This window comes from Orcinus orca, chromosome 11 (genome assembly GCF_937001465.1).
Source record: "Orcinus orca chromosome 11, mOrcOrc1.1, whole genome shotgun sequence".
NCBI lineage: Eukaryota > Metazoa > Chordata > Mammalia > Artiodactyla > Delphinidae > Orcinus > Orcinus orca.
In genome coordinates this window covers 79,841,117-79,854,871 of record NC_064569.1, presented here as the reverse complement: position 1 = coordinate 79,854,871, position 13,755 = coordinate 79,841,117, and the positions used below count along the sequence as shown (strand labels likewise).

General features: G+C 40.5%; 1 long non-coding RNA gene across 1 annotated transcript in view; it reads left to right on the top strand.

The window, feature by feature from the left end:
- LOC117201153 (uncharacterized) overlaps positions 1-13,755 on the top strand; it is a 546,510-nt gene that overhangs the window by 352,974 nt on the left and 179,781 nt on the right. Inside the window, exon 5 of the long non-coding RNA XR_004483120.2 lies at positions 11,048-11,144. This is a non-coding gene — a long non-coding RNA (uncharacterized LOC117201153). The remainder of the gene's footprint in view (positions 1-11,047; positions 11,145-13,755) is intronic.

Sequence of the window (13,755 nt, the reverse complement as noted above, 5' to 3'; positions counted from 1 at the left end):
TAGTGCCCACCTCCCTATGCAAGGCTGTGTTATAAGGTATGAGTAGATAAAGAAAACTTGGTTCATGCCCGCAAGGAGGTTTTCAAAGTATATTTACCTCAGAAACATAATATCAGCATTGCTTCTCTTGCTTCTGCCTTCCCAGTTTCTCATTAGTTGATTCTCACTACCCAGCATCAGCTATGTCCTGATTCTAAAGCTCATCCTGAGTGAGGCAGAAATATAGCCTCATTTTCACTATTCAGAAGGACTTGAAAATGAGTCCCACTCTTGGACCTGGGATCCAGGACCCAGGACCCAGGCAAGGGCGCTGGGCATGTTGCTTTCTTAACAGTTAGATTTGGAAGGGACACTGTTTTGTCATCACACTGCTGGAGTTGTAGTATTTGCTATTCTTTTGCTTTTATCTGGTCTGGCACCTTCCTTTTCCTGGACTTCCACCTTACCTCCCACTCTTCTGTCAGCCAAATCTCTCTGTCCATTTCCTTTGGCCCTCTGGCCCCAAACATCAACCTGTTTGGTTGCATTCAGTCTCTTTCCCTGAGGGTTAGGGCATCATCCTGGTGTATCAGACTGCAGGCCCCAGCTCTAAAGGTAATGGATAGAGCTCCCAGCACTGCCATTATTGTCCTCTTCCATCTCCCGAGAGTTCTTACTCTCCTCCTTTTTCAATTTGCTATTCATGTGCACTCTGTCAGACCAGCTCACCCAGGAATTGTGCTGAGTTTTCTGGACTCCTTGGATTCTAAGTCTAGACAGCTGCCTTTCCCTGGGCCAGCCTCTGTAGCTGGGCCAGATGCTGTGCTATCCCCATCACCATTCTAACTCTACCTGGTTTCTCTCCTCTTTCTTCCAGTCCCATGTTTCTGAGGTCTCTTCAAACATAAAGCTCAAGTGCAGGTAGGTATTGCCAAATCAATCTTGTATTAAATGATGCTTCCAATCTCGATAAAATAGCAAGTACACATATGTATTCAACTGAAAATCCATCCTCTTTAAATACTAACTTTGTGTCCAAGCGTTGGTATTTCTTTCCATCCATCCCTCCATCCATCCATCCTTCCAACTGATATTTAGCAAGAAACTACTGAATTCAAGCCATCTGGCTCAAATGATGACTGGTAAATTTAAGCCATACAAAAACTCTAAAGATAAAACTCTGCTAGCCTCAGAGTTTCTGAGATGACAACATGAATTCTTTAACTTTTCTGCAATATTATTATGAGTTATAAATTCTAGACCATGAAAGTAACTTTGAGACTAAGTGTATTTTAAGTTCAAGTAATAAAAATATGATCTCCACTCTATTATATGGGATTTTAAAGCTAACTGTTATGTGTCAGGTACTTTACATAGTTTATAAGTTTTATCATTATCCACAATTTAAGATATGAAAATAAAAAATGGAGGCTCAGAGAAAATTAAGTAACTTGTCCAAAGTCAATTGTCAGAAAGGAGTGGAGAAAGAGTAAAACTTAAGTATTTCCAGATCTAAAGTCCAGGTTCTTATATCTCACCATATCACCTCTCTAATGTTTAATAAAGATTAAAAGCAGCATTTGAATTTTTAGAATATGATTCTATTAGAATATTTTATTATTTTTTCTTTAAAAATGGTGCTTTTTAAAATTCACCCTGATAAATCTACCCTTACAAGGTAATGTTACATTGCCATCTCCAGCCCCAGCCCTGCCCCCAGTATTTGTTTAGCATTTACATAATCAGGAATACAGCTAAAGAAAGGGGTTTGACCAGTAAAAGGAAACCACATGGCTTCACTTCGGCTCAGGAACTTTGCTTGTGGTACAGTATTTCTGCTCCTCGCTCAAATTTTAACAGCTCTGAATTTTTGCCAAATTCTAACATGACCATTATGTGGTCTTCCAGTCCATAGCAGCAAGTGGTGAGGATGATGAAGGCATATAACTGCAAGAAATCATAGCTGCCATGTTTTGATGAGGAAAAGTGGGAAAACTATAATAGCAGGCAAAGGGACTAAGAAAACAGTATTTAAGAGACCATTTATTGTCAGACACTAGGTATACCTGCCTCAGTATGGCATTGTTGTATGATAATTGCCTCTTTACAACCATTTTGAAGGAAGCTGGTGCATAGGGACACACATACTGATGACTTTGGGAACCAAGTGAAAAATTAAAATATATTGCAGTTCTTTTTCTTGGAAGGCAGGAAAGTATATACTGCATATAAGGGTGCTGAAATCCAAAATGGTTTTAGGGCTTCAAGGAATGAGCTTCTATTACCTGAAAAATTCATTTGTTTGGAATATGCATCCCAGTGCTACCTCTTACCCTCTCTGTGACCTTAGGAAATTTACTCAATTTCTCGTAGACTATTCCTGTCTCTTTAAAATGAGGCTAATGGTAATGATGATAGGTCTGTTGTGAGGATTATATCAGGTCAAGTGTTAACACAACTCCAGCATGTGGTAAGTACTGAAAAAAGAGTTTGCTATTAAATTTTAGGTTCTGTCCATTCACACTTTGCCCATGTTTTTACTTGGGTCCATGGATTTAGGTTTTTCGAGTTTCAGAGTTAAAAAAAATTCATCCTTAGAGGTGTGTTTATTAGGGAGTTTGCTTACAGTATCTTGAGATCCATCCTTGCCTGAGTTCCTTATTACTTCTTACAGTTACATGAGACTCACTTACATTTCTCATCTCTTTTTTTCTCACCAGTCACTCCATAGGGACCACATGGCAGCCATGATCTAGTTTAAAGAGCACTAGGCCAGCCTCCAGAGACCCAGATTTCATTTTGTCTCTGCCAGTAACTCACTGTGTGAACTCGGATAAGCAGCTTAACTTCTCTGGGCTTTTTTAGTCTGAGTTACTCCCTAATATTCTTATCACCTGCTTTTATAGCATTTTCTATCAGTCTTTGGAACTATTTAAATGCTTTGTTCGGATAAATTTAAATATATTCATACTATAGTGTTTAAGTATATGGACTCTGGGGTCAGTTTGACTAGCGCCAATACCCTTTGTGAGGGTAGATGAATTACCTAACTTGTCTGTACCTCTTTCTACTTATTTATAAAATGGAGATAAAAGTATTACTTCATAGGTTTGCTGTAAGTATTAAAAAAACTACTAGTACACCTGCAGCATTTGAAACCATGCCTAGCATATAGTAAAAGCCCGAGAAGAGATACGGAGATGAAATCATTCTTAAAGAGCTGACAATTTAGTGAGGAGATTAAAGCATACACCAATAACAAGGAGGAGTATGATACCTATTCAGTAGAGGAGAAATTGTAGAGTCTGATGGAGCATGGAGGAGGGAGCAATTAATTTCTACTGAAAGGCCCAGGGAAGGGCTCATGAATTAGGTCCACTGTGGTCTAGGTATGGAGGAGTGAGCTGGATTCAAGGGAATGATTTCTTGGTGGAAGAAACAAGAGGAATCAGATGAGAAAACACAGAAAGTACCTGATATGCAGCTCTCTTTAGCTGCAGTGTTGATGCTGAATGAGGGCGTGAACTGGGAGATGAAGTTGGGAGAGTGGTCTGGGATTAGATCAGCAAGAAGTTTAGTGCTTTGCTAAGGGGTACGGAGTTGACTGTACGGGCAATAGGAAGCATTGAAGGCTGTTGAAGTGATATGATACCATTTGTGAGTTAGGAGAAAGACACATGTGATTCTGTCAAGGAGAAATTAGAGGAGAGAGAAACTGGAGTCAGAGAGGACAGTTAGAGGCCATTAGAATAGTCTAGTGAGAGATTGTGAGGGTCTAAATTGGAGAAGTGGTTGGGGGTGAAAAGAAGGGCTAGAACTGAAAGCTGGGAAAGTAGATGCTGTCTTGCAAATTCCCCCCGAACATTTTTCCTTTTTCTCCAAGCTATGGTTCCTCCTGTCCACCTACCCAGGTTCTGTGGAATTCCTTCTATGGTGATCCCGCTGTACTCAGTAACTCACGTGTACCTAACCACAGGGTTGAATGGCAAGACCTCAGTGAACTAGGAAGCCGACAGCTTTTATTCTCACTTGTTTAAGGTAGGGGATATTTTAGAAGCAGAAGACAATCACACAACAAAGAGCTTTTGTGTAATTGAGAGGCTTCCAAGCAATAATTAATCTGAAAGTCTTCCTTTTCTTATAGGATACCGAACTATTGAGAGGTGCATTTGAACATCTTCATTATATATCTGCAGTGGATACTGTGTAACAGTAATTTTGTGGGGTGCATTTTGTAATGCAGAATCTGTTGTATGGAGACATTGTCTTTCATCATTGCCTGGGTTTATGTAATAGCAAATATGAAAGGGAACATCTAGAGCAATAGAATTAACTATTATCGGTGGCATCTATGCATTGCAAGGCAGATGTTCTCTCTACTTGAAAGAGTACACTTTAAGCAATTGAAGGTCACTGGGATTCTCTTTAATTAGTCATACCTGGTCTGACAAAAGAAGGTGAAGTTCATGAATCTGTGTGAAATGTGAATCAGAAACCAATCAGTGAGCACCGATGAAACAGAATAACAAAAGAAGATCAGAACCAGGTAGAAACATAAAGTTAACAACTTTAGAGAGACAGCAAGGCCCTGATGAGAAGAGATTGCTATAGTATGGTTCTGGGCTTCATTAATAATTATTCTGCATTGACATGTATGATTATGTAGGTTTATATATGTAGATTATATAGGTTATATAGGTTTATATATGTAGATTATATAGATATATGTAGATTATATAGATATATGCATAGATGTATATACATGGTATATATCTATGCACGTACATCAGTGATGAAAAATTCATTCAACCAATGTTTACTTAACACTGTGTGCTAGACACTCTCCTAGGTACTGAGGATAAAACAGTCAACGAAAACAGACCAGGTCCTGAAGAGCTTATATTCTAGTAGGAGAAACAGACAATAAATATATGTAGAATCAGGAGATGATAAGCTCTAAGAATAAAAATAGAGAACATGTTAGGGGGGCAGAGAATGAAAGGCAGAGGGAGGGTTGTGTTTCATATAGTATGTTTATAGTAAGGAAGGGCCTCCTTAGTGTGGTGATCTCTGAGCCAAGAATTGAAGAAGGCTTGCAGAGATCTGGGAAGGAAAAGTGGTCCAGCCAGAGAGGACAGGAAGTACAAAGCCCTGAGATGAGATGTCTTGGTATTTCTGAGGAACAGCAATAAGGCAAGGTAGTGGGAGCAGAGAGAGGTAGAGGAGATGCTAGGAGACAAGGTCAGAGGAACAGCTAAGTCTTTCAGGCCTTTGTAGGACATAGTAAGGACTTGGATTTTATTCTGAGTCAGATGGAAGCTTCTAGAAGCATATTATTAGTATGTATGCTAACCACATAGAGTTAATTTTATAACTTGCATCTAATTCTTCATGATCCTATTTTTACATCTAAACATTCCTAAAATAAGAGATGTCCCCATCTAGTCCTCTTTTGTCTCGTTTGCCTTCTTCCTGTCAGCAGTGCCCCAGCACACTGCAGAGGCGGCTCTGGATGCTCTCCTGGGTTCTGCCACTGTATCCTTGGGTAGCTTTAGTAAAACATTCTTTTTTTTTTTTTTTTAATCTTTATTGGAGTGTAATTGCTTTACAATGTTGTGTTAGTCTCTGCTGTACAACAAAGTGAATCAGCTGTATGTATACATATATCCCCATATCCCCTCCCTCTTGAGCCTCCCTCCCACCCTCCCTATCCCACTCCTCTAGGTCGTCACAAAGCATCAAGCTGATCTCCCTATGCTATGCAGCAGCTTCCCACTAGCTACCTATTTTACATTTGGTAGTGCATATGTGTCAATGCTACTCTCTCACTTCGTTCTGGCTTCCCATTCCCCTGCTGTGTCCTCGAGTCCATTCTCTATGCCTGCGTCTTTATTCCTGCCCTGCCATTAGGTTCATCAGTACCATTTAAAAATTAATTAATTAATTAATTAAGTTTGGCTGTGTTGGGTCTTCGTTGCCATGCACGGGCTTTCTCTGGTTGCGGTGAGTGGGGGCTACTCTTCGTTGCAGTGCGCGGGCTTCTCATTGTGGTGGCTTCTCTTGCTGTGGAGCGTAGGCTCTAGGCGCGTGGTCTTCAATAGTTGTGGCACGCAGGCTCAGTAGTTGTGGCTCGTGGGCTCTAGAGCTGGCAGGCTCAATAGTTGTGGCGTACAGGCTTAGTTGCTCCACGGCATGTGGGTCTTCCCGGACCAGGGCTTGAACCCAAGTCCCCCGCATTGGCAGGCAGAGTCCCAACCACTGTGCCACAAGGGAAGTCCCAGTACCTTTTTTTTAGATTCCTATATATGCATAAGTATACGGTATTTGTTTTTCTCTATCTGACTTACTTCACTCTGTATGACAGACTCTAGGTGCACCCACCTCACTACAAATAACTCAATTTCATTCCTTTTTATGGCTGAGTAATATTCCATTGTATATATGTAACACATCTTCTTTATCCATTCATCTGTCGATGGACATTTATGTTGCTTCCATGTCCTGGCTATTGTAAATAGTGCTGCAATGAATATTGTGGTACATGACTCTTTTTGAATTATGGTTTTCTCAGGGTATATGCCCACTATTGGGATTGCTAGGTCATATGGTAGTTCCAATTTTAGTTTTTTAAGGAACCTCCATACTGTTCTCCATAGTGGCTGTATCAATTTACATTCCCACCAATAGTGCAGGAGGGTTCCCTTTTCTCCACACCCTCTCCAGCATTTATTGTTTGTAGATTTTTTGATGATGGCCATTCTGACCAGTGTGACGTGATATCTCATTGTGATTTTGATTTGCATTTCTCTAATGATTAGTGATGCTGAGCATCTTTTCATGTGTTTGTTGGCAATCTGTATGTCTTCTTTGGACAAATGTCTATTTAAGTCTTCTGCCCATTTTTGGACTGGGTTGTAAGACACTCAGAACTTAGTTCTCCTACCAAGAAAATACGAGTACTCTCATCAAATTCACTTTATTAATGATTTAACAAGAAAAAAAGAAATAAAATAATACCCAAACTCACAATCTTATAATATTCTTTGTCTTTACATAATTGCCACAGGGCTTAGCATGTAGTAGGTATGCAATAAAAACTTACGGAATTGAATTAGAAAGGTAAAATGGGAGAATATGTAAAATGCTCTCCAAGTTTCTTTAGGGCTAATATAATTTTATTTGCTTAGCTCAAAATATACTCTTTCTGGGGAGCATGACTCTTGATAGCCAGAAAGTGAGTTATTTTTGTTTTCCTAATGCTTTTATGACACTCTTTTTTAAGAGTTTATTTAATTCTTTAAGTTAGAGAATGAAATGGTTCATTTTGCTTAGATTGGACTTTTGATGATGCTACAGATATATAATTATTCCTTTCACAAAATTTCACCAAGAATCTTAGCACATGCCTTCTCTTATAAAGCTTTGCAGAAAGTTACATGATACTTCTTTTGTGTCCTTTGAGTCTAGCTTTTTTGATAAATTGTTTGCAAAAATGGCCCGGAATTCTTCCTCTTTCTATACGCATGCCCTTTTGTGATGTGACTTTGCAGCAGCTGCCCTCAAGAGGTGGTATCAGTTTCTCTACCACTTGAATCTGGGCTTGCTCTGCCAGTGGGACATTAGCACATGTGATGCAAGTAGAACCTTCAAAAATATAGCACACGGGACCCTCCCTGGCTGCTCTTGGTAACCCTGTTACTACTACTATGTGGATAAGCTCAGGCTTACTTGCTGGATGATGAGTAACATATGACCAGTTACTTTTTTTGCTGCTGGCAGTAGACAGGCAACCACAAGACATGCCAATGAGGCTATTGTCAGCTAACTGACACATGATTGGGTCTGAGCAACAACATGTGGACCAGAGATGAATGGTGTCAGCTGAGCCTAACCCAAATTGCTAATCCACAGAACTGTGAGCAAATAAATGTTTTAAGTGCTAAGTTTGGGACAGAAAAATCTAACTGATATAGCTCATATCCCTATTTGTTTATATTCTGTGAACCCCAAAGTGTATTTTCTTTTTGCTTCTCTTTTCTCCAAAACACACACTGTGGTAGAGACATAAGGCTTCTGATCATGAGTGCCAACGTATGGCAGGGGGGTAGTTTCCCCTCACACCACCAAACAATTCTCTGACACCAGCTGGGTGTCCTACAATTCAACTGAATTCTGACACCACTACTTGGAGACAGCATCAAATTCCACAGATTAAGGGCTCAGTCCCACAGGACTGTCCTCCACCTCAGATGCCACTTGCAAATCCAGGTTGTTACTTGTACTTCTGACCAACTGGCTATAAACCAGAAGTTCTCATGACTTCATCCACGGGTTCAATAAATTTGTTCGAGTGGTTTGCAGAACTCAGGAAACCCATTCACTCACTAGATGACCAGATTATTACAAAGGATATTAAAGGATACAAATCAATAGCCAAATGAAGAGATACTTAGGGCGACGTACCAAACAAAGGAGTTGCCTCCCGCGGAGTTTGGGCTCGGCATAGTGGCATGTGGAATGTTCTGATTCACCAACCTGGAAGCTTTCTGAACTGCTTGCTTTTGAGTTTTCACGGAGGCTTCATTACATAGACGTGATTGATTAAATCATTGCCCATTGGTAGTTGATTCAATCTCCAGCTCCTTTCCTGTCCCCAGAAATTAGAGGGGGTGGGACAGAAAGTTCCACCCCTTTATCTAAGGTTGGTTCCCCTGGCAACCAGCCCCCATCTTTAGGTGCTTTGTAAAAGTCACCTTGTTAACATAAACCCAGTTGTGGTGAAAAGGGGCTTGTTATGAACGACAAGACACCCATTTCACCTTTATGGCTCTGAAGTGATTTTAGGAAGAGGACAAGAGACCAAAGATACTCCCATTGCTCTTATAGCTCAGGAAATTCCAAGGCTTTTGGGAGCTGTGAGCCAGGAACCATGGACAAAGATCAAATACATCAGAGAAATGTATTTTGGTCATCTGAGTAATATAGATATATATTTCTTTTATCACAGTGTTGTAGACAGCTAGTCCCCCAACATCCACTTTTTTCTTTTTCTTTATTAATAGACCTCCCCACTTCCTCTACCTCCTCATATTTGAGTTTTATCTGGGCACACAGCTGTCCAGCTTAGACTAAATTTCCCAGCTTCTCTTGTGGCTAAGGTGTGGTCACGTGACGAAGTTTTGTCCAGTGGGCTGTGAGTGGGAGAAATGTGTGGTTAGAAAGCTGCTTGTTCTTCACTCTCTCTTCCTTCCTCTCATTTTCCCCTCCTCGTTTTCTCAGGCTGGCATATTGAGTCACCTTAGACCCAGAGATGGAAGCCACATGTTAAGGGTAGCAGAGATAACCCATCAGCTCAGGTCCCAGAATGACTTTGCAAATCAGATCTAGTTACCCATCCTGAACCACGTGCCTACCGCTGGTGTGTTACGCGAGAGAAAAATAAACTCCCATGTTAAGTATGCCACTATATTTTCAGGTCTCTTTATTATAGCAGCTTGACTTTTACCCTAACTCATGCTTAACATTGCAGACCCAAACACATAAACACACACTGCCTAATACAGTACTCAGAACTCAGGAGCTCAGTAAATGCTAGATTCATGCACTTATTCAATAACAGTGACTGAGCTCCTGTTGTGTATTAGGCAGAAAGTTGCACAGGTAATTGCTTTTTTTTTTTTTCTGGTCGGGAGCTAACAAATGAGAAGGGAAAGATAGAAAAAAATTAACATAAAAGGGAAATTAAAGGTGACGAGAACTGTAACAGAGGACTCTGTCAGGGGTGGTATCCAGAGAAAATGAAAGGATTTGGACATCTCTTAAAAGTTTGCCGCAGTAGGATGAAACACAAATCATGAAACGAAGCATCCATTCAACACAACTGTACAATTTCTTTCACAGAGTTTGGAGCCTCCTCTCACTTGTTTCTGGGTCACTGACCTTGAGCTGGGGCGGGGGTAGGGGATGGCTACTGGCTTACTGTTTTCTCACTTCAGACTTCCAACACTAGCTTTTCAAAGGGTTTTGTGTGTCGGGTGTAGGGGTGGCAGTAGGGACGAAAGTTAGGTTTAGAGGATTACTGACAATCCTGTAATAACTTTTGAAATAGCTTTTCAGATCAATTCCCATTCATTTCCAACTTTACAGAGAAAAGGGGACCAGGGAAGGATCAACAGTTATGAGAAAAACTAAGGAAAACACTTCACTCACCACAACTGGAAATGGGAGATATCTCTTTATTCTCATATCCCATTTTCTATTCCCCAACATCTCCTGTGGTTTATTTGTGTTTTCCTCCTATCATCCACAATGATTTTTATTTTATATTGAGAATATCCTGGGAAGAAGATACTAAGCGAGAAATCACTGCAGAAGTTCCAGAAGAGAACATATATAATATCTTGGGTGTTAACTAAGAGATGCTAAGCCTGAAGAAGAAATTGTGTCAAATTAGGTAGTCCTGTCTGTTTTGTCTAATTGCACAAAATCTCCTGTCATGCTCATTTGCAGTAGTGTTGTTTTTTATTTTGAGTTATAATGGCCTTGTTGTTTATGAATAACTTGCCCAAATGTGGCCTACATTTTAAAAATACCTTTCATTTTCAGGATGTAGGGTATATGCCTTAATACAAATCATTCATCCTCTGTAAGCCTCAGTTTCCTCATCTGTAAAATAACTAGATGATGTCTGAAATCTCCTTTGGGCCCCAAATTTCACACTTTGAATTCCCTTATAAACGTTGATTAAAGTCTGGTGACAACTGTAGCTACAATGACAATAGAATAATGAAGCATATTAACATTAGTGTTAATGCAGTAATCAGCTGTGTTTTGTTCCATATGGCAATTTATTTCAACAATTAAGCCAAACTCCATCTGTTTTGGCATACACAATTTTTCAGACGGGTTCCTGAACCACATCTCTGGAAATCATTTCATGTTTTTCAAATATTGCTACCATCAATAAATGACAACTGTGCAGAATCTTTCTGATTAAAAAAAAAAAATCACTGATGCCAAAGCCCATCTTATTTGACAAAGCAATTGTTTTGCTTATTTGACCTTACAGATGTGTTGCACGGTCTAATCAATAGACCCAGAAAAGGAAGATAGATCTCGGTGTCAGCATGGAGGAAACATGCATGGGGTGCTGGATTCTAGATCAGGTAAAGCAAACCTCAACACTGTCTGCAGTGGATTTCAATTTTTCTGACCTGAGGATCCTGTTGGGATAGGATGGGCCTCAGTCTGTGACAGAGACAAGACAAATGGTACATTCCACACATCTGGCAGGGGTGCCTTTCTTTGGCTTGGGTTGAGCTGCATTGACAGAATAGCAATAGGGAACATTTGTCTTTATCTTTATAACACTTGACAAGAGGCATGATTACTGCTGTAAGGGTATCAAAATAAAGAAAAAATGAGCTGTCCAAGAGCCCTGTTATTTATCACATTCAGAAACGCTAACCCAGACTAGCAGGATAGAAATTCCTTGTCAAATTGCCTCTAAAAATCATATTTTCCTCCCAAGATAGTATGTGAAACCCATGGATCTCACCTGTGTTCCCCATCCCCTGTTTTTGCAAGTTGGGGACAGTCCCCTCCTGGCCCAAGCTGTCCCTCCATAGCCTGGGAGTTGCCTCCATGTGGCTCATTGCATGTCCCAGCCTGACAATATGCACACCATTCCCTGCATGTACAGGAAAAACAGGGAAAAAAAAAAAAAACCCTGCTAGCTGGCAGCTTATTAACAAATATTGAATGTATACAGCAAAAATTCGATTTATTCTGCAGCAAGTGTTAGGATGTCTCCAGGCAAATTAGAGCCAGAGCTGACTTTGTTCAACCCCTTTATTTATTTTCCCGTTCCTTGTTTCCTAATTAGGCAGGCTTTCTTCTGCTTCACAAACACACTCTCTGCCTAAATCATTGCAGGTCTATTGAATCCTGAGCACAATGGGCTTATACATTCATATTAATACCTTGATAAGGAGGTATAATCCACCCTTTTGCATAAAGCCGCCAAATAACTTCAAGAATGATTCTAAATGCCTTTATGACACAGTATTTTCCTAGTCTGATTGTGGGGTCCTGCATGTGCTATTGCCAATGAATTTTCCAAAGAAGTTGTGAACAGTAGATGGGTCTAAGAAGTGTTTGCTTTGAAAGGCCACCTCCTTCAGTGTATGGCGCCGAAGTCTTTTTTTCTTTTTTCTTCGAAGTGTTCTCTTTCAGCAGGCAGTTGCTCACAATTCCTCATGAAGAGCAATTCAAGAAATCAATGGCCATGTCCTAAAGTTTGTTTGGAATTCAACATTTTATTTGGACTTAGCATTCTTTTGCAGGGTTTAGAGCAGTTCTCAACCTTGGCTGTCCATTAGAATCATATGAGGAGCTTTAAAAAAATGTTGATGCCCAAACCCCTTCCCAAACCAATTGAATTAGAGTATCAGAGGGTGGGACCAGGGCACTGGCATTTCTAAAAGGCTCTCCAGGTGATTCTAATGGGCAGCAAAGTTTAAAAGCCATTGGTTTGTAGGGTTTTTATCATTAGAATATATCTAGAGAAATCTTGTTCAGTCATTCAGTAAGTATTTGAATGACTACTATCCATTAGGAAAAAGACTATGCACCTTTATGTCTTGGGGGTTCAAAGACATAAAGGAATTTCTATGTTCTCAAATTAGCTGGTAAGTTAATAGAGGCCATGAGGTTGTCATTCTTTCCACACATATTGATCCTATTATGTGTTACAAGCACTGGGGAGTCAGCCGAATCCAAGACAGACAAGGTCTCTGCTCTCATTGAGCTTGCATTCCAGTAAACACATTTTAAAAATAGGTACTGATGAGGGAATCCCCTGGTGGTCCAGTGGTTAGAATTTGGCGCTTTCACTGCCAGGGCTGGGGTTCAATCCCTGGTCAGAGAACTAATATCCCATAAGCTTCACTGCATGGCCAAAAAAAAAAGTACTGGTGAGCTCTATAAAGAAGTGAATACAGAGGTAATATGATAGAAAGTGGCTGGGACAGGGGGAGAGTTCTGGGATGCTTCTCTGAGCAGCAGGCCTGAATGATGTGAAAAAAACAGTCAAATGAAGATCTTGAGGGATTGAGTCCCGGGCAGAAGGAACACCAGTGCCAAAGTCTTGAGGTAGGAGCTAGCAACTGCATGGAGCAGAAAGAAGCCAAAGTCCTCAGAGGAGGTGAGAGTCAGAGATGAGGTTAGAGGTAGATAGGGGGCGTGAACATGCTGCACAAAGGTAACCTTACAGAGAGAAGAAAGCAGGCAAGAGTTGGAGGTGCAGATTAATGGTTCTGAGCATTAAGAGAGAAAGGACTATTGCTTTCATAGGGCCATTGGGTGTTCATAGAAAAGGTGGTTTTGAATTGTACCTTGAAGGAGATTGCCTGAGAAGCTGGAGGGGAAAAGCATTTAAAATGGAGGTATTTCTCTGTAAAGACATAGAAGGTTTGACAGTCTAGAGTATGAACAGAGAATGTCCAGCTTGACTGGAATGGATACATGAAGCAGTCATGGGAGCTTAGAAGTTGGGATAGTAAAGGACTTTGTATGTTGAGAGCTTGGACTTTATGCTAAAGACAGATGGAAACCCAAATATATTTTATGCTTGTTTCTTCATCCTTATATCTGGCCAATTCCTGCCTCGCTCCTTGTATCCCAGCAACTCCAAACTTCTCCTAAGCACCCCACATCCCATACATACATACTTACAGCACCATGCCAGTTGGGTCTTTGTGATTGTCATGCCCTCTG